This window comes from Jaculus jaculus, chromosome 4 (genome assembly GCF_020740685.1).
Source record: "Jaculus jaculus isolate mJacJac1 chromosome 4, mJacJac1.mat.Y.cur, whole genome shotgun sequence".
NCBI lineage: Eukaryota > Metazoa > Chordata > Mammalia > Rodentia > Dipodidae > Jaculus > Jaculus jaculus.
The window spans coordinates 48,067,211-48,082,793 of record NC_059105.1 but is presented as its reverse complement, the minus strand read 5'-3'; the positions used below and the strand labels follow the sequence as shown (position 1 = coordinate 48,082,793).

General features: G+C 40.4%; 1 pseudogene; it reads right to left on the bottom strand.

Moving 5' to 3' along the window:
• Window positions 1–205: 205 nt before the first annotated feature.
• On the bottom strand, window positions 206–4,799 carry LOC123460227 (annotated as a pseudogene).
• Window positions 4,800–15,583: the final 10,784 nt, after the last annotated feature.

The following is a 15,583-nucleotide window of genomic DNA, read 5'->3' as shown; positions in this document are numbered from 1 at the left end:
CAGAGAACTGTTTCTGTTTGGGCCACACATGAACTCTTAAGAACAGAGAAGGACAATCCCTGTTATACTTTCAGGGCATAATTTATGCATTCAAAAACTCCAAATCTTCAAAAATGAAAGTTATTTAGCCTTGGGAATATTTTGAAGTTTTTTGAAATTCTGTTATGAACTCTTCAAGCACTTTAACTGTTCAGGCTGTCAATATTTAAAAGTTCCTTGGACATGGGATCCACTCCATGGTTACAAAGTGGCTTCCTCCTCTGTTGAATGTGAGGATAGATCTTTGTTCCTTCAGTATTTTCATTTGAAGTCATCCCTGTCTGTTTTCCAACACTGTTTATTTCAAGTTGTAGAGGGACATCTTTAGGAGCTTTCTTTACACCAGATTGCTCTCGTTCAGTGAAGAATGGGGGTACAGCAGTAGGAGTTAATCATGGTTTCTGAGTTACTGGCAATGCACTGCTCCAGGATTATCAATGGATATAGTCAACATCCCTCCATTTGTGGTGGCAGTCCACCATTGACGAGTTCTCTTTGCTACCACATCATCTAGCAGCTGTTCTGAGTTCAACTGGGCTTGAAACTTCAGGCCTCTTCTGAAAAGAAAAGTTGCCTGATGAATATCTGTCTTCCTCCCTCCCTCTTTCCTTCCTTCCTTCCTTCCTTCCTTCCTTCCTTCCTTCCTTCCTTCCTTCCTTCCTTCCTTCCTTCTTTCTTTCTTTCTTTCTTTCTTTCTTTCTTTCTTTCTTTCTTTCTTTCTTTCTTTCTTTCTTTCTTTCTTTCTTGAAATAAAGGCATGCCCTACTATGCCCAGATTATTTACCTTAATAATACAAAGTTCTGCAAAGATATTTTATAATGACTTAATTTATTTCTGTTCCTGATAACATTAGGGGCAATGTTATTTAACTGGTTAGGTCTCTTAAGAACGGCAACTGTTTTCCTTTGTACTTCACTTTCACTTTGTTTCAGAAGGTTTGTCTACCTTTTCTTTCTTTCTTTTTTTCCCCCATGGAAGGTTCACTCTAGCCAGGGTGACCTGGAATTCACTATGTAGTCTCAGAGTGGCCTGGAACTCATGGTGATCCTCCTACCTCTGCCTCCCACATGCTGGGATTAAAGGCGTGTACCACTATGCTCAGCTTGCCTTCCTGGGTTTTTTTTTTTTTTTTAATTAGTTTTGTACTCAGTAAATATAGTCAAGTTGGTACCATTTTTAGCCTCCTCCCTGTCTTCCTCTCTCTGGAGGGACCCTCCTAGTTGGGGAATATGGGTTGTGCATTGTGGGGTTAGCCATCAGTTATGGGTAGGAAGCAATGTTTCTGTGTATCATGACCCAACATGTGGCTCTGACATTCTTTTTGCCCCCTCTTCCACAAATTTCCCTGAGCCATATTGGGTTCATTTTAGGTCTGCTTCAGTGATGAGGTCTTGGGAGCCTCTGTGTTTCTGGATATCTGGTATGAGTTGATTGTTCTCTGTGTGTATCTCCTTCACCTTTGTGCTGGTACCAGGTTCACCAGGAAAACAGCACTCTTGCTTGTTTCCCCACTTATTCTTAGTTTCAGCTGGGGCCCTTTTGAGGTATGAGGGGGTGGTTCTCTCCTTAGGATCTGTATATATCTGAAAAAGAAAAGCAAATTCTCCAAAAGAGAGTAAAGGTAGCAATAGGTAAATGGGCTAGCCATTTTTTTTTTTTTTTAAGAGAGGATTTAATAGGTGTAGGCCCTCTTGTAGCCCACAATTGGTGGGAGCTTGATAATGAAGAGCAGGCTCATTTTTGGATATGATTCTGACTTGTTTCCCAGCTCCAGTTATGGTTTCCATTCCACTGAGCAGATCAGTTAGCCCCATGGCTGTGTGCTACTATTGTACTTGTGTGAGCATCATGTCAGGTTGTTTGCTGCTAAGTAGGTTAGACCATGAGTTGCTTGGACAGATATTGGTCATTTTCCCCCAGTCACTCATGTAGTACCTTCTGGCACTAGACACGCTGACTGTCTGGGGACTGACTTTTCCAGCTTCCATCCATGTTACTCCATGTGACTGCCAATAATATATGGTGTCTTCAACAGTAGGGTCTTACCACTAACCTTTGATGGGTCATCAAATACTCTGACAGAAATCTGTCTTCTTTTGGGAAACCTTGTAGGGGTGTCCACTCTCACCTCTGCTCTTCAGTATAGCACTGGAAGTCCTAGCTCAAGCAATAAAACAGGAGAATAAAATAAAAGGGATACAATTTGGAAAGGAAGAAGCTAAGTTAGCTCTATTTGCAGATGACGTGATTCTGTACCTATGAGACCCAAGAGCCTCCATCCCAAAACTATTAAAGGTGATTAACTCCTTTATCAAAGTAGCAGGATACAAAATCAATGTACAAAAATCAGTAGCCTTTCTACAAGCAAATGATAAAGATACAGAGAAAGAAATAATTGACAGTGTTCCATTTTCAATGGCAACAAAAAAATACCGTGGAATAACATTAACCAAGGAAGTGAAAGACCTATACAATGAAAACCTAAAAACACTGAAAAAAAGATATTGAGGAGGACTTGAGAAAATGGAAAGACCTCCCATGCTCCTGGATAGGCAGAATTAACATTGTGAAAATGGCAATCCTACCAAAAGCAATATATAGATTTAATGCAATACCAATCAAAATTCTAACACTGTTCTTTACAGAGATAGAAAAGATGATCTCAAATTTCATATGGAAAGGCAGAAGGCCTTGGATATCCAAGTATATCCTCAACAAAAGAAACACCTCTGGAGGCATCACCATACCTGATCTAAAGCTATATTACAAAGTCATAGTAATAAAAACACCCTGGCATAAAAACAGAAGTATAGACCAATGGAATAGAATCTAGGACCCAGGCTTTGGGTCAGGTAACTATAGCTACTTGATATTTGACAAAGGCCCTAACAATATAGGCTGGAAAAAAAGACAACATCTTCAACAAATAGTGCTGCACAAACTGGATAACCATATGCAGGAAATTGAAACTTTTTCCACATATCTCTCCATGTACAACAATCAAATCCAAATGGATCAAAGTGCTCAATATAAGACCAGAAACTCGGTTACTACTGGAAGAAAATATAGGAGGAACTTTCCATGATAAAGGAATGGGAAAGACTTCCTGAACAAAACCCTAGGAGCACAGGATCTTTAAAAAAAATCACTCAACCAATGGGATCACATAAAGGTGAAAAGTTTCTTCACAGACAAAAATAAAGTAAGCAGAACCAATAGATTACCCCCAGAATAGGATAAAATATTTGCTGAGTATCCAATGGACAGAGGCCCAATCTCTAAAATCTACAAAAAACTCAAAAACCTAAACAATAAAATGTCAAACAACCCAGTCACAAGATGGGACAAAGAACTGGACAGGCAGTTCTCAGAGGAAGAAATACAAATGGCAAACACATGCTTAAGAAAATGTTCATCATCTCTAATCATCAGGGAAATGCAAATTAAAACAACTATGCAATTCCACCTTACTCCAGTAAGTATAGCAAACATTAAAAAATCAAATAAAAATAAGTTCTGGCAAGGATGTAGAGAAATAGGCATCCTCATCCACTGTTGGTGGGAATGTAAGATGGCACCACCACTTTGGAAAGCAATATGGAGACTCCTAAAAAAGTTGGCTATAGAATTACCAATAGACCCAGTTATTCCCTTACTGGGCATGTACCCCAAATCTCCATGCCTCAGTTCAGAGAGATTTGCTCAACTATGTTTATAGCTGCTCAACTTGTAATAGCTAGGAGCTGGAATCAACGCAGATGTCTATCATTAGCTGAATGGATAACTAAGATGTGGCATATCTACATGATGGAATTCTGTACAGCAGTAAGGAAAAATGACACATTGAAATTTGAAGAAAAATGGTAGAATCTTCAACAGCTTATTCTCCATGAACTCACTCAATCACAGAAAGCTAATTGCCACATAGTCTCACTCATCTATAGCACCTAACCTGAATCTATCTGGGACGCCGACATACCTAGCATGCATCTTGATGACCAGGCAATAGGGAAGGTGGGGTGGGGACACAAAACTGTACCCAAACAGCAATGGTACCATAAAATTCTACATCCTAAAGGACAGACCAAATGGTTGAACCTTCACCAGGCCCTTAGAGGGAACACCTGAATCACAAGGCCCTGGAGAAGGTACGAGGAAGACTGACCTCAATCTTCTCCTGTTTCTTTCTCTCTCCCTCTCTATCTCTTTCCATCTCTCCCTCTGCCTCTCTCCCTCTTCTCTCTCTTTCAAATTATTTATCTTTTTCTTCCTTCTCTTCTTGGATGCTCCCAGCACCAGCATGTGCTTATCATCCACAATGAGCTCTTTATCAGAGAGTCTTCCTTTTTAATGCTGGAAAATACCATTCTATATTCTTGTCACTTAGAGGGGGACAGTTTCTGGGACGAATTCCCTTTTGAATTCCAGTTGCTTTCCTAGCTGCAAGGCTGGTGATATCACCATAAGGATTATCTCTTTCTAGGCATGATTCTTCTTTTATGGATCATACTAGTTTTACAAAAACCATAATTCTGTTGGATTCCCCATCATACTTTCATCCTGAATTGCTCAGTACTACTTTGCTAAAGTCTTCTATTCAGTCTTGGAAAGTTTCGCTTCTTTCCTTCCTTTCAAATCAATTTGATAATATCATCCAAAGACATATTGATTTTGTCCAGGTGCTCATTGCTATGGGCTTTCATCATTGTTGGTTGGCAGCAGCTGTGGCTCCCACTAACCACATATCAAACCAGTTCATGACTCAAGAGCTTATATTCTTGAGGGGAAGTATAGACAATAAAAAAACAATAAGCAAAATATATAGGATGTTTGATGAAGTGTCGTGTAAAAGATTAAATCAGGGAAGTGGCAAAAATAGTGCTGAAGTGGTTGAGGATAGGCAATGATAGGGAGAGAGGGTTGACATTTTAAATATAAGGGGTGCCAGGGAAGACTTCACTAAAACATTTAAAAATATTTTTATTTATTTATTTTCAAGCAGACAGTGATAGAGCAAAAAGAGACAGAGAAAATGGGTGCACCAGGGCCTCTAAGCACTGCAAACACTCCAGACACATGGGCCCCTCTGCACATCTGGCTTTAGGTGGGCACTGCGGAATGAAACCTGAGTTGTTAGGCTTTTAGGAAGCACCTTAACTGATGAGCTATCTCTTCAGCCACTAAAACATTTTTGTTTTGGATTTTCACAGCTACTCTACAGAAATTTGAAAAATCCCCAATCATGTATTTGTAACAAGGAAGAAAGAGTTTGAGGGAATGGTCTAGGAGTACAGCATTAAGTAAAGCATTGAAGGAGGTAAAGGATGAGCCATGCAGGCAAGTGCAATGAGAGCATTGGGGATAGGACCTTAGCATGCCTCATTAGCATGCTAAGTAGAATAGAAACCAATGCCACAGGGTGAGTGAGGTGGAGACTGTTAGCAGGACACAGAGAGTAACAATAAGTGTGCATGTGTTGACTATGTCAGGGAGGGGGAATTCACAGTAATAGGTAGATGGGGCATTATAGTTCACTGTGAAGTCAGATTGGGAACTGGCTATTATGAAGTGAAACAGGAAATCAATAAAGAGCTCAGAGGACAGTAGTTTCAACTCATTTTAATAAGATTACTCTGGCACCTGGGTAAGAACATGTTGAAGAATTGTTTGAAAAGAAAACAAAGAAACTAATGCTGAGACTCCTTAATAACCCAGATGAGAGATCAGTGAGTGGGTGGTCGGATGTAAAGTATGAGCAGCAAGAAGTATGGGTTAATCATTGGTCACAATGGGAAGACTGACTGGTGCATGGGAGGTGCGTCAGAAGAGGTTCTGATTTAGACTGGTTGACATGGATGGCAATCAGACATCCAAGTGGATATCAAGAGGAAAAAGAGAATGCTTTTGGAGTGCAGGAGAGCAACAAATTCAGGATGCATTAGCATACAGATACTATTTGAAGCCAAGAGATTAGACAATATACCCAAGGGAATAAATAACATAGGCCTAGAAACAGTAGGGAAAAAGATAAAAGCATGAGATTACGCCAAACACCTTAAGAACCAACCTGAGGGAGATGGAACAATCTGAGTAAGAATAATACCAAATGTAAGTACTGATTATTACCCCAAATAGGAAACACACATGGGAATATACTTATTCATATATATGTATATATATATGTATATGTATGTATGTGTATATATATATATATATATATATATATATATATAATCAAATAAAACAAATGGAGAAGAAATAAAGAAATGCATTTTCCTTATGAAGACTTACACTTAGTGTGTATGTGTGTGTATGTGCATACACATGCACAGACAGATAAAGATTCCTCCAGGAGGTAGAACTTTCTCTGCCTCATGGATGGGAAGGACTTAGTGATCTATTTTGGAATACTATATTCTGGGAGGAGAAAAATAGTGACTTTGTTATGAAGAAACCTGGCAAATACAACCTTAGTCAACTGGAGATGGTCATGGATCTGGAGATGTCTTACAGATATGGTGTGTCCTCTAGGAAAGTGAAACAGAAAGTCACTTTATCCATTTCACCTAATTCATATTCTCAGCCTAAATCTGGGAGATAATAAGATTAGATAACATTCTATAGGATACAAAGCCAGTACTCAAGACTATAAAGATCATGAAAAACAGGGAATACTAGAATATTGTCTTTAATTGAGGCAACTAGCAAGTCATGACTAGTAAATAAATGTAGTATCCTAGATTGTATCTTGAACAAAGTGAAGATATCAGTAGCAAAGCTAGTAAAAGCTGGTAAAGTTCTAATAAATCTGGAGATTAGTTAATAATAGTGTACCAGTGTTAACTCAGAGAGTTTTGACAAATGAGCTATAGTAAGATACCAATGACTGGAATAGTTTAGTGAAACCCTATATGATCATTCTAATTTTATGTCCAAACTATAGAGACAGTTTAATTTTTTTAAGCCAGTAAACAATCTATTTCTTTTCAACAAATGATCAATAGTAGTTGCATGGACAGAATGTACTCGTAGCATGGTGGGGACGTTTTCCACATCGTTCCATTCTTTTTTTTTCAAGGTATGATTTCACTCTGGTCCAGGCTGACCTGGAATTAACTATGTAGTTTTAGGGTGGCCTCGAACTCACAGTGATCCTCCTACTTCTGCCTCTGGAGAGCTGGGATTAAAGGTGTGCACCACCACGCCCGGCTCCTACCATTCTTTAACAGTGACACTTGCTGGCCATACACATGTACATGTGCTACTTGTAATTTCTGAAAATCACAACCAAAGTTTTAAAGAATTCAAGTTCTTAAAAATGGCATCTGTATGAATGGTCTTATTCAGAGAAGGCTCCAACATATGGACAGCAAAACCTAGACAAGAATAGTAGCAGACCATCTGAATACCATGCAAAAACATCACAAGTTTAGGCACTTTATCAAAGAAAAAAAACTTAGAAATACTGTAAATGAGGTCATCAAGTCTTATGCCATACTGCGGAAGACTACTGGTCCTCTAATCACTCACTGTGCAGAGCATGAGCACTCAACCGCAGCATGGCCCTCTCCTCAGCAAGGAGGAGCAGAGAACAGACCCCTGGGCTCCTCCGCCACAGCAGGCGGCAAAGGGTTGATTCCTTAAGATTTCAGGGCAGCTCTGTCTCAAAGGCTGCACTTCCTGCATAGTGTGGGATCCTGGCTGTCCTCCGACGCCAGAGCTGGCCGCCCAGCCCCCACAGCACATTTACCCCACGCAATGAAACCATGACTGCACCATTGACAATTTGATTCAGAAGAGCCGAGCTTTGAAAGGCTTATCTCATTACATCCTGCCATCTTTGATTAGTAGAAAGTCAAAGACCGACGCAGCAGACATGGGACCAGAGCAGGTACAGTGGAGAGAGAATTGTAGTCTGGGGAGTCAAGAACTCACTCAAGCTAAAGTGGGGCAAAGCATCCGTTGAGTTTCCACGGAGGTCATGCTGCAGAAAACATGGCTTGCCAGTGTCTGTTACCATTACAGAACCTGCCTTAACCTTAACAGTAGCTATGATATGACCAACCGGCCCCGTGCAGACCCCTCTGCAACCCCGCCCCGCGTGCCTGTCCGCTAAGGGCTCTCGCGTCCTGCCCGCAGCTCGAGGCGCACAGTCCTTGCAGCTCGGTTGTCATCTTTGGAAGTTCGCAATTTTATGTCTCCCTCCTTCTTCTTGCCCTTTTCTTGCTTTGCTTTATTTTTCTCTTTGCTTCCTCCTCCTTTGCCAGGGTACACCTGTTCCTCTAGAGTAAAATCAGCACACCTGTCTTGACTGACCAAAAAGTCCTTGATTTTTCCCAGGCATAGCTTCCATCCCAAAGCATGAAGATAGCTCAGTCTGATCCCACGAAGAACCTGGACATCACAGTTGACGTGGAAGAGGCTGCCTTGCCACAGGCTGGTTTTCTCCTCCGTCTCCTTCTCAGTGGGGTTCTCTGACGCTGTGGCAAGCATCGTTTAAGAGTCTTTCTTCCATTCTTTGTCATTGCAGGATGCTTTCAGGCTTCCCCGGATCTATCTGGGAGAAGTCGGTGGGCGCCGAGGGTCTCTTGTGCTCGGGAAGATCTCCTGTGGAGGGCAAGTCTGTTGGGGCATCCTGGGCCGACGTCCTGGGGGAAGGCAGCAGCAGAGGGTCCGAGTGCACCCTGCTGGAGGCTGCTATCTCCACCGCTATGCCTAGCGGCCGGAAGTTTCTTTTATATTTTGTTTTTTTTCGAGGTAGTCTCACTCTAGTCTAGGCTGACCTGGAATTCACTATGGAGTCTCAGGGTGGCCTTGAACTCACAGAGATCCTCCTACCTCTGCCTCTGGAGTGAGCCACCACACCTGGACCAAAGTTTAATCTTAAAGAGCTAAGAGAACACGTACTTCTTTTTTTTTTTTTTTTTTAAATTTAATTTATTAGTTTTCATTTCAGTGAATACAGGCAGTTTGGTACCATTATTTAGGCTCATCTGTGATCTACCCCTTCCCATTAGACCCTCCTTGTTAATGAAAATGGGTCGTGCATTGTGGAGATAGCCCCCAGTTATTAGTATGATAAATGTCTCTGCAAATCATGACCCAACATGTAACTCTGACATTCTTTCCGCCCCCTCTTCCGCAAGATTTCCCTGAGCCATGTTGGGTTCATTTTTGGTCTACTTCAGTGCTGAGGTGTTGGGGACCTCTGAGGCTTTGGCTCTCTGATTTGGTAGGAGTTGATTTTTCTCTGCATTGATCTCCTTCCCCTTTGTGCTGGTATCCAGTTCACAGGAAAACATCACCCTTGCTTATTTCACCAGTTGTCCTTAGTTTCAGTTGGGCCCCTTTTGAGGTATGTTGGGGCAGCTCTCTTCTTAGGATCTGCATCTATCTGGAAAAGAGAAGCAGATTCTCCAACGGAGAGTAAGTTAGCACCCGGAAAATTGAGATAACACTTATTTTTTTGATAGACAGTTTGATAGGTGTAGGCCCTCTTATACCCCGTGATTGATGGTAGCTTGATATTGAAGAGTGGGCTTGTGTTTGGGTATGGTTCTGACTTGTTTCCCAGCTCCAGCTAAGGGTCTAGTACCACTGAGTAGATCAGTTAGCCAAATCAAGAGCAATTGGTTCCTCACCATGGCTGTGTACCACTATTGCACTTGTGTGGGCATCACATCCGGTTATTTGTTGCTAATTAGGTTAAACAATGTGTTGCTTGGACAGATCTTGGTCATTTCCCCCAGTCGTCTATGTAGCGCCTTCTGGCACTAGACACGCTGACTGTCTGGGGACTGACTCTCTCCTGGCTTCCAGCCATGTCATTCCATTTTACGCGTCAGCTGTGTATGGAGTCTTCAGCAATAGGGTCTTATCACTGGCCTTTGGTGGGTCATCAAGTACTCTGACAGAAGTCTGTCATTGTTTTGGGAAACCTTGTAGGTTTCTCTGATCAAAAGCTCATTGTGGATGGTAGGCCCAAGCTGGAACTGGGGGTTACAGGTCAGTGTCCACTAAGAAATTGAGGAAAAAGATAACTAATATACAAGAGTTAGAGAGGAGAGAGATAGAGGGGAGAGGGGGAGAGGGAGGGAGGGAAGATGTAGGAGATTTAGGTCAGTCTTGATCCTACCCTCTCCAGTGTCTTGTGGTTCAGGTGTTTCCTGTAAGGGTCTAGTGAAGGTTCAGCCATTTGGTCTGTCTTTTAGGAAGTAGAATTTTATGGTACCATTGCCGTTTGGGTCCAGATTACTGTTTTCCACTCTTTGATTCCCTCCCCGCCCTCCCATCCATCTTATTGTCTAGTCCATGAGGTGCTTGCTGGGTATGTAAGGCATCTTGGGCAGATTCAGTTTAGGTGTGGCAGATGAGTGAGATTATGTGTCGATTTTTTTTCTGTGATTGGGTAAGTTCGCTGAGAATGATCTGTTCCAGGTTCAACCATTTTTCCTCAAATTTCTTTATGTCATTTTTTCTTACTGCTGTATAGAATTCCATTGAGAACACGTACTTCTTAATATTTGGCGCCTCTGATGTTTGTCAAAAATGTCCATTATGTGGCCGGTTATGGTGGCGCACACCTTTAATCCCAACACTTGGGAGTCAGAGGTAGGTGGATTGCCGTGAGTTCGAGGCCACTCTGAGATTTCATAGTGAATTCCAGGTCATCCTGGTCTAGAGTGAAACCTGCCTTGAAAAACAAAAACAAAGCAAAACAAAAATGTCTCTTATGGGGCTGGAGAGATGGCTTAGCGGTTAAGCGCTTGCCTGTGAAGCCTAAGGACCCGGGTTCGAGGCTCGCTTCCCCAGGTCCCACGTTAGCCAGATGCACAAGGGGCGCACGTGTCTGGAGTTCGTTTGCAGAGGGAAGCCCTGGTATGCCCATTCTCTCTCTCTTCCTCTATCTGTCTTTCTCTCTGTGTCTGTTGCTCTCAAATAAATAAATAAAAAAATTTAAAAACATGTCTATTATGGGGCAGGAGAGATGGTTTAGCAGTTAAGACGTTTCCTGTGAAGCCTAGGGGCCCAGGATCTATTCCCCAGAGCCCACATAAACCAGATGCACAAGGTGGAGTTCATTTGTAGTGGCTAGAGGCCCTGGTGTGACCATATTCTCCCCCTCCACCTCTTTCTCTCTCTCAAATATATATGGTCCATTATGGTTTCAAATACATTTGACAGCAACACCAGGGTGGTGCAGGCAATCAGAACCCATATTTGTTGCCTTGGTTACAAGGGATATGTAGCTTATAATGGAAAAGTCTTCCCTGTTTTGATTATGTGTTTTCTATTATATACTCCCCCATCATTTTTTTTTTACAAAGTTAGAATTTAAGTAGTTTAGGCTTTAAATGACTTATTTTGTTTTATTTTATTGTTTTAAAATTTTTAAAAAAATTATCTATGAGAGAGAGAGAGAGAGAGAGAGAGAGAGAGAGAGAGAGAGGAGAATGGGCACACCAGGCACTCTAGGCACTGCAAACAAACTCCAGATACATACACCACCTTGTACAACTGACTTATGTGGAACCTGGAGAATTGAACCTGGGTCCTTAGGCTTCACAGGCAAGTGCCTTAACCACTAAGCCATCTCTCCAGCCCTAAATGATTTATTTTGTATCTTGAACATGTACTACATGTAGGTTATACTCATTAATGTATCAGTTCTTTTACTTGTAAAGTGCTTCCATTCATTAATACAACAATGTGAAAGAGCTACAAAGAAACTGAACATAGTTTAAAAATCTGGGACTTCTGGAATTTATTACTAGCAGGGCATAGAATGTATTAATAAATTCAATTTCTAGCTTTGCCATTGACTGTTGATTTATTTCTGTTTCCTCAAAATCTTTGTCAGATCATCTTATTTCTTTCTTTTCTTTCTTTCTTTCTTTCTTTCTTTCTTTCTTTCTTTCTTTCTTTCTTTCTTTCTTTCTGTCTTTCTTTCTTTCTTTTTTTTTTGAAGTTGGGTCTTACTCTAACCCAGGTTGACCTGGAATTCACTATGTAGTCTCAGGGTGGCCTCCAAGTCACTATGGTCCTCCCACCTCTACCTCCTCAGTGCTGGGATAAAAGGTGAGCATCACCAGGCCCAGCCCTCAGATTATTTCCACCCCCCCCCCAAACAAAATATTTATTTAGAACAAGTTAGTAGAATGACTATACATCATTATGGAGCAAAGACATAGTCAACCTTGGTCACATCCTTGACAATTACTCTAACATTCTTTCATTGGGTTGGCTTTTGACATTTTAATGCCTGCTTTGTTTTTATTGATCCCTTTCCCAGACCCCCTCTGATCCTTCTTTTGGTACCAGTTCTCCCCCTAGTAACAACCACTCTTTTCTTGTCACTTGTAAATTATACCTTTTTAATATTTTCTCTTTACTTATTTATATTTATGAGTAAGGTAGTCTAAAAACATTCTATAACTTCTAGCCTAATAACTCATACTGGTTCTGTGAAATTATGATTTGAATTGAATATAAAAAAAATCTCTCTTTGGAGAGACGCATTAAAGTAAAACATAAGGATATGCTGATGACTCCAACAATAGATTGACATTCAAAATTTACCTTCATAGGGTCTATTATATAGTATTTTCAACTTTAGTTGGTGATGAGATTATGAATATCTGCAAAGATATAACAAAAATGAAGACATGTTCTGGAATTTCTACTCATTAGTTTGTGAGAAAATTACCAATTTAAGTACTGTATGTATACATTTTATAATTTCACAAAATAGTAAAAATGACAACACGGTTATTTCATGTTTATGTATTTGTCTCTCTTATCATTCTGTGGAATCCAATGCAATTCTCTGAACATCTTTGATTTTTGTAAAAAATGAAATAGGATATATAGTGATAGTTTATAGTTTCCATCAGTTTTGATGACTATATTGTCATGTGTTCACCTGTATATTTCCACACAGAACCAGTTCTTTTCACATTGTCTCACATCATAACATCATGTGGTATACACAGATTCTTATCAATTTCTATAATTTTTGTTTATATTATAAATGGCAACTTTAGGTCATGGTATGGTCCCAGTAATTTGCTTAATTTTTTATTAAGCACTTTTTAAAAAGATTTATTTTTATTTATTTATTTATTAGAGACAGAGAGGGAGGGAGGGAGAGAGATTGAGAGAGAGAGAGAGAGAGAGAGGGAGAGAATGGGCACACTAGGGCCTCTAGCCACTGCACAAATTCCAGACACATGCGCCACCATGTGCATGTGGCTTATGAGGGACTTGGAGAATTGAACCTGGGTCCTGAGGCTTCTCAGACATGCACCTTAACCACTAAGCCATCTCTCTAACCCAAACACAACTTTTTCAACCTTGCTTAGATACAAAACATACCATGTTCTAATCTAAACCCTTCAGGGCATGCATACCCTGGGAAATGGTGTAAAGTCTTAAGATAGTGTTATTTCATTATTTCACCTTTTAGAGTAAAATAAACATATTTTTAATGTAACTCCATTTTAAAAATATAGTGTATATTGACAGTAAGGTAAAAGGTAAAAGTCACCCCTTTTGGCCATCTCTTTGGCCAGATTATTTTTGAGCTTTTTGGTTTAGAGCTTTTTTCTTTATCTGATGAAAGATCTTTTTATTTGCCCTTCAGGGCCTAATGCTTTTTGTGAAGCTGGTGGACAAACATATCCTCCGAATATAGCATTTAGCCAGGATCTTCATACCCTGGGAACAAAAATCATAGCTCATTTCCATCAGCCTCCACATTTAAGTTTGCATGAATACTTGGCTGATGTAGGACGTCCAAGGGCCAGAGAGGAGCAGCCCTTTAAGGTATCTGTTTATCAGTTCACTGCAATAGGTCAAAGTGTGGCTTTGTATTTGTGTCTAATTTCTAGTACAGGATTTTTTTTTTCAAATTATGTATATTTCTAGTGACTTTGAAAAAGACTAAAGGAAACATTTTCTTTTTTTAACCCCAGCTGGCACACAGACATGATTTAATGGCTAAAGGGCATGTGTTTGAACCTGTGACTTTCACTTGACAAAACAAGTTTCTGGATGTTAACATCATGAGGATTTCAGTTCCTCTCTCTATATAGACTCAATTCAGAAGCTGAAAAATAAACAAAGTCATTGTTCATGTATCATGTTTAGAGAACAATTAGAAACTTTATTCTGGGGGGGGGAATGGAGATGCTGAAATATTCTTCATCTTAGATGAAAAATACAGTTAAAAGTTGATTAAGCTGTGTGTGGTGGTGCAGGCCTTTAATCCCAGCACTTGGGAGACAGAGGTAGGTGGGTGGCCACGAGTTCAAGGCCACCCTGAGACAGCATAGTGAATTACAGGTCAGCCTGGGCTCCAGTGAAACCCTACTTCGAAAAACCAAAAAACTTGATCCACACATTTCACCATGCACAACACTCAAATCCAAATGGATCAAAGACCTCAACATAAGACCAGAAACTTGAAAACTACTGGAAGAAAATTTAGGAAGTTCTTTCCATGATATAGGAATAGAAAAAGACTTCCTGAATAAAACCCCAGTGGCTCAAGTTCTTAAACAGTCACTCAACCATTGGGATCATATGAAGCTAAAGAGTTTCTTTATAGACAAGCATATAATAAGCAAAGCCAATAGAATACCCACAGAATGGGAGAAAATATTTGCAGGTTATCCAACTGATAGAGGCCTTATCTCTAGAATTTACAAAGAACTCAAAAGTCTAAACAATAAGAAGACAAATACCCCACTCACAAAATGGGGCACAGAGTTAAACAGGCAATTCACAGAGGAAGAGATACAAATGGCAAACACACACCTAAGAAAATGTTCATCATCCCTAATCATCAGAGAAATGCAAATTAAAACAACTATGAGATTCCACCTTACCCCAATAAGGATAGCCAACATCAAAAGGTCAAATGAAAATAAATGCTGGCGAGGATGTGGAGAAGCAGGGACACTTATTCACTGTTGGTGGGAATGCAGGATGGTACAACCACTTTGGAAAGCAATATGGAGACTCCTGAAAAAGCTGGCTATAGAAATACCAACAGACCCAGTTATACCATTACTGGGCATCTACCCTAAAACATTCAAACCAAAAGCCAGAGAGATTTGCTCAACCATGTTTGTAGTGGCTCAATTCATAATAGCTAAAAGCTGGAACCAACCCAGATGTCCATCATTAGAAGAATGGATAACAAAGATGTGGTATATCTACACAATGGAATTCTATACAGCAGTAAGAAAAAACGACATAAAGAAATTTGAGGAAAAATGGTTGAACCTGGAACAGATCATTCTCAGCGAACTTACCCAATCACTGAAAAAAAATCGACACATAGTCTCACTCATCTGCAACACCTAACCTGAATCTACCCAAGATACCTTACATACCCAGCAAGCACCTCATGGACTAGAAAATAGGATGGATGGGGAGGGCGGGGAGGGAATCAAAGGGTGGAAAACAGTAATCTGGACCCAAACGGCAATGGTACCATAAAATTCTACTTCCTAAAAGACAGACCAAATGGCTGAACCT